The sequence below is a fragment of the Bremia lactucae genome, linkage group LG1 (assembly GCF_004359215.1).
Source record: "Bremia lactucae strain SF5 linkage group LG1, whole genome shotgun sequence".
NCBI lineage: Eukaryota > Oomycota > Peronosporomycetes > Peronosporales > Peronosporaceae > Bremia > Bremia lactucae.
In genome coordinates this window covers 291,766-298,375 of record NC_090610.1, presented here as the reverse complement: position 1 = coordinate 298,375, position 6,610 = coordinate 291,766, and positions in this window count along the sequence as shown.

Genomic DNA, 6,610 nt, shown 5'->3' with positions numbered 1-6,610 from the left:
CCTTGGATCATCGTATTGTCCCTTTTGGGCAACCGGTATACTCCTTGAATGTCGCCCACTAAGCGTACATTCATGTCTCAATCCACTCGACCTTTTCGAGTGGTGGACCTTCGGCGCTGCCTGTGCATTAACACAGCCGCCGGCAGCTGACTCCACATTGTGATTGGTAATCACACTGTGATCTTGTGCAGTTGTACTAACGACCGTACCACAAGTGAAGCCATCGCACTCACTCGTAGTACATCCACACGAAGCTATTAAAGCAATGTTAATTAATAGAATTAGTGAAATTTTTGTAATTAAAAATATTTTGGAAATATTTTTTAATTTCTAAAAATTCTGTTATTCTTAAGTCATATTTTTTTCACGCGATCGTGGACGCTCCAAGACAATCATCACATGACTATCCGATGAACAAGTGGCAGGCACCTTTACGGACGAAGATCGCGTCCGACGCTGCTGCTCCCACTCACGATCTCGCTAGCCGTTGCGCTCGCGAGCAGCTATATCCCAGTGGCGTCAATCACCGGAGCGATTCCGTAACCCGTATGGACAGTATAACCGTCGATCGCGACTGCGTTAGCCATTGCAACAATTCTATGGCAGTCGGTGGGGATTGCATGAACAACCTTGGCGACTATAATTATGCTACCACGTCCGAAGCAGCTCAGACACTTGGAGCTCCGAGAGGCTTATCGTAGCAAGCGATCTACGTATAAAGAAACTGGCACATTTCCTGTGCGCGCAATAATTCGTCCCACTCCTGTTGAAGTGAACGCAGTCCTCGCATGTTGCACGTTGGACAACCTTCGCGGACGCGGACGCAGCACATGCGCAATTCTCACAGGTCATGAAATAGATGCGACGGCATGAATCGACAACAGCGTGCTCGCCATGTCTGCCCTCACGTTGATCTAACCAGGACGTAAAAAACATTCTTCTCGTCGACTGGCATTCTAGCGTCTGATGAACGCACACACAGAGCTTTACAGCGCGTAGTCGGTGCATGAGTTATCAGTTGCTTTGCTGTGCGTAATCGCACGAAGAGTGCTTAATGGATTCAGGTGATGTGGGGTGATCAGCACCACCAAGATTATACAAGGTCTATGGCTTCAAGTCTTCATCCATGACTTGCGGTATCGCTCTTTTCGGATTGTGGCCTGACAACCTAGGTTAAAAAAGTCGTACAAGGTCAGGGTTCATGCTGATCAGTGTAAATGACTGAGCAGGATTGAAGTTATCCCGTTAAAATTCTCGTTGCGGGAAAACGTTAACATTGACGCTTTAACTGTGATAAGCGCAACTCAAGGAGGAATGATGCAATGGGACAACCGATTACATAAGTAGTTTAGTTTAAATACATAGTTACATACGTATATTTGCTGCAGTATCCGATTAGCACAATACTGCAAGTCATTTTTATCGGTCGATATGATTGGGGTGCTAGACATTATAATATTATATAATCATAAGTCGACCTGTATTTGAGCTGTACCCAAGAGCATGGAAAGAATGTCGTACTTTGTACGAAATTAAAACTAAAACAAAACTCATAACAGAGTAAATTTCTCATATAAATATAGCACTTTCTTAAAGCTTCAAAGTGTAAACGGTAACGAACTTTTACCAGTTTCAACGACGGAACTTTTATTGTTGCAACAATGAGATTATCGTTACTGTTGTTTTACACAGCGGGTTCAAATTCAGGCCGAAGTGAAAGGCCATCAGCAACGACATTAAGTCATACTGGTTTGTAATCCACGAAGAAGTTATACTCCGCGAAGAAAGTCGACCACCTCGCCATTTTTTGCGAGAGGTGTGGACTGTTTACGGCCGTGCATAAAGACGTATGGTCCGTATAAACAATGCACGGTCTGTCTCCTGAGAGGTAGACCCTAACGTTAGCCCATGCACATTTCATGGCAAAGCGTTTCTTGTCAGGGACTGAATAATTGCGCTCAGCTAGCTGAACCTGACGCAGCTTATAACAGGCGATGTGCATGTATCGTATTGCATTAACGCAAAGCCGATTGCAAAATTGCTGGCGTCACAGACGACATGAATAGCCAAGATAGAAAGATGTAGTGTTCTTTCGGCACACCTGCGGGAGTACCTATGTAAGTACGCCGCTAAGTTGAGGAATTTTCGAAGCCGACTGGCACAGGCAAGTCAGTGATAGCCTAGATTTTTTCATAATCAGGGTGTACACCGTGCTGACCAACGATGCACCCAAGAAGTAGTATTTTCGATTGCAGCAAATATACACTCTTTTAGATTTGCATACAACGTATGCTTAAGCATAAGTGTAAGAACCTTTCGGACGTGGGTCGACGTAATTTAACGTCCAACTTTCCGTTCATGGCTATGCTACGAACAAAGCCGTAGTCAAGATAACTCTGTGCGAAATCCCGCACCGATCTCGAAAGATCGGTTACACATCTATTGAATGTTGCAAAGACGACACTAAGCCCCTGTGGTATATATAGCCACTTCGATAGCAGTTTGCTTCGCGTGTTTACTGCCGTGAACGGAATATCCTATTCACGCATGAGGATTCGATAGAATCCATCCATCAGATCCATTGACGAAAAGATATTACTCTTTGACATACCATCAATGATTACGTCGATTCGTGGCATCGGCGTTTTAGCCGGTACCGTTGCAGCAAACAATTTATTGAGCGCATTCACAATCCATCACCCTCCTGTTGCTGTATCAACACAGAAGGTTGGATAGCTATGTGGGGAGGTTGATTCCGTCTAGCCCGCTGCTAAATGATCGGCAAAGGACGTCTCGATTGCTAATATTTGTTCACGAGACTGTGACCATTGCTGCACGACACAGTATTTCGAACCTGGTATAGGTCGATTTCATGTGGGGTACCTTTGTCCTAAGGCAACTCGCATGGCCCGAATTAGGAAATAAATAATCCAATTCGATTAAGTTATTCTACAAGAATTTGTTTACAACGACTCCCAGGATTAAGACCTAAATATTCAATCCGAGTCTTCTCATCGAAGACACTTTTGTCCACCGATGATGTGCTGACTGCCCGTTCAATCTCAGGAATTTTTATTGCCAACCAAATATCGGCCACGTACTTGTCATCTTTGATAAGAACACAGACCTGCTTGACTTGCCACTACGCAGATCGCGCAAGAACCGTTTCAGCTCTATCGTTGGCAGTTGAGTTATCTCCGACGTTAACTTCGGAGCGATATCAGATCAAGTGTATAATTGATCCGTTGTTTACTAAGACATTCAAAACAAACAGATTCGTAATTTGAACTTATTTTCAAAGGTACCTGGGTAGGTATTCCCTCAGAACCTCGAAGGCTTATTTCTGTAAGTTTTATGAGACTGATTCCCTTATTTATTCAGGGCATATCACCAAACCGTCTTTAGCTGCGGTTGTGCAACCACAGCAAGATCCTCTCTGATCGACTCTCCAGTCGATCTAGGATTTTCACACTGTCTCTTATAGACAGGCGCTTCAAATTTTCGTGGATGTTGCTTTCTAAGAAAGCATCCTTGTTCCGGCCTTAACTTTAATATATTTATTCAGTATTTTTATAAAATATCGCAGAACAGCATGCTGCGGTGAATATGTTACTGGACTTTGTACACACCGCCCGTCAAATTTCTTTTTTCGATAAAATTTCTTCTAAAATATTTAAGGTTATTTTTTTAGGAATTATATACTATTATAAGAAAAATTATAATTTCAAAATTAATTTGATTTTTTTTCTGATTAAATGGTTTTTTTTCCGACTTAATTTATTCGAGTGTTAAAACTTCGACGATACATGTGCTTGTACACAGCCATCGGTAACTAATTCCACATCATGCTTGCGGACCTTCGACGCTCCATGTGCTTGCGCACATCCGTCGGGATCTAACTCCACATTAGGATGGGTCGTCACATTGAGGTCTTGTGCAGACGTACTAACAACCGATCCCACAAGTGAGGCCATCGGACTCACGTAGTATATACACAAGCTTGTGGACGCTCCAAGACGTTCATCAGATGGCCGTCTGATGACCAAGAGACAGGCAATCATAACGGATCGAAGCTGCTACTCTTTGAATGGCTCGTACTTTATGAGCCATGGTATTCCCAAAATGACAACAAATTTGTCATTTAAGTTCAGTACCATGAAAACGTAATTGTACTGGTTACCCTTACACTCGTTTTGATTACCAACAACACGTTTATCTACTCTTACAGATGCGCCTATTGCTAGGCGCACTGTCATCTTCGTTAGAGGTCGCGCTTAAAGACTTTGAGCCTACAATCTTTTAGCGATTGGGTGAGAACTTGAGCCTACGTCCTTATCGCGATTGAAATAAAACTATCCGACGTCTCACAATCGACTCGATACTTCAGTGGCAATTTTTGCAACCACGACTTGCAAGGTGATGAGATTAATATCATCATTAGGGGCAGTAACACACAAGGTTTGTGTGTTCGGAACAACTTTCGTCAATAGACCTGAAAATTCACTTGACGTTGCTGGATCAGTAGGACGCTCCGCACTACTGACCTGACCGTTTTTGCGATCCGCCCCCCCCCTCGTTTCAATTTTGCAACAGTGTCGGTCCGCGTCCTCCGCTTTTGTTAGCGGGAGGTCGATCGTTTCGCTCAGTGTTTCAAGGCGCTGGGCGTGGGGCGCAACACTCATTGGCGTAGTGCCCTGTCTTTTGACAATGATTGCATCATTCTAATCGTTTGTAACTTGAAGAGCGAGGTTTCTCGTTCTCCACTTCCTGAGGTCCATTGGTTTAGAACTTCCGTTTTCTTGTCGTCCGTTTGGGCGATAAGCACCAGAGTGGACGGACGAATGCCTTATGTTCAGGCGGAACTCCTCCTGCTCCGCGTTTATTTCTATCCGGAACAGGAGCATCATGACAGAGACCGTTTGCAAGACCCTTGATAACCACAGCTGCATGAATTTGCTATCAATTGTCTCACTCACGATACAGCTTACTTGGTTTCGTCTATGTTGGGCATAAGCGTGAAGGTCACGCTCGCCCTGCTTCAGATCCAGGAGCTCTGCTAGAGCCCTTAATTCGGCACGTGGCGGCTCAAAGAATCGCTTAAGCCGGGCTTAAAGACCTCATACGTCCCAAACACAAATGTATCGTGAAGCTTGAGCCCCAAAGCCCAAGATTTGGCACGTCTGGCCAAGTTGGACATGCTAACTTCACTTTCGTCGCATCATCACTGATACGACGAGCTTCAATGGCATCGTCCTATTCGAGCCGTCTCAAAAGGGAGTCGCCTTCGATTGCCTTAACCTAGAGATTTCTATCTTTAAGCTTTCGGGTCGACGCCGAAGCGTCGGCCCATTAGCAGCATTTACATGCAGCTGTGTCAACAGCTTCAATTGTTGAGCACCCTGTTCTCTCAACACCTGCGCGTGTTGAGAGCCTTGCTGATCAAGCAAGGCTTTTTTCTCTCGAACCCCGTTGAGTATGTGTTGTATGAACTCGGCTTCCTTTCACGCGTGGCGTGATATCCTATTTAGCGGCTGGAAAGCTCTCTCCTTTATCATCCAACATGCCCATGTTGGATGTGTAACGGGGCACTGCGACTTGTACTGTTTCAGTACAAGTCCACTTCACACTGCTTCAGATGTGAGTGGTGCCTCTCGTTAAGTAACGTGCACTGTACGTGTAGAGGAAGACTTCTCTTAAGGCAAGTTAGCTTAAGAGGGTAAAATGAAAACTGTATTAATATAGTTAAGTGTCTTTGTTAATCTATCTTTGTAAATGTTGTCTTAACTATAAACTAATACTAAACATGTAAATGAATTCTTATCTATCTTATCTCGTAACTCTCTTTGATTACTTCTACAGCTGATTAGTCTGCGGAATAAATAGACATAATGGTCTATACCTATTTATGGATAAGAATTCAGGAAATTACTATTTAAAGTAATTTCCTCCAAATATTATCTACCTTTTGGATAATATTAATTAACAATCTTTTATTGTTAATTTCATGTAACGATACACCCCGTTACATCACCCCTCCCTTAAACGACAATCACTCTGAATGTCATTAGGTGGAGTGGTCGCTAAATGACCACTTAATTTTTAAAATGATTTTGATTGGTCAGATCCATCATTTTAAATTCCATCGCATGAAGGAACAATTCATGCGGGGTGAGGATAGTGTTGAACCTTCGGCTGCGGTTCGTGCAGCCGCGGGTGACGCATTGTTATCTCTTGCGGTAGACGTTCCGTCTACCGTAGTGTCTTCCACTCGCACAACACTTGGTGTTGCGAGTGCACGTGGTGATTCACCACGTGAGTACGACCCCTCTTTAGAGGTCGATTATGAGTGCGAGTCGGACGAAATGGCCGACTCGGGGAGGATGGAACAGTCGCCTGATACCCGTCAGGCGGCTGATTATGAGCCTTCGAATGAGACGGCTCATTCCGATAGACGTGTGAACAGTCTATTTGGTTCCGACGATGAGGATGATCCCTCATCGCCCGTACGATCTTTCGTACGGTCTCCCATACGATCACCTGCACGTGTTTCTGTGCAAGGTGACGACGGTGGCGTAAGCCATCGTAAGAAAAGTCCTCGTGGTACCCCTAC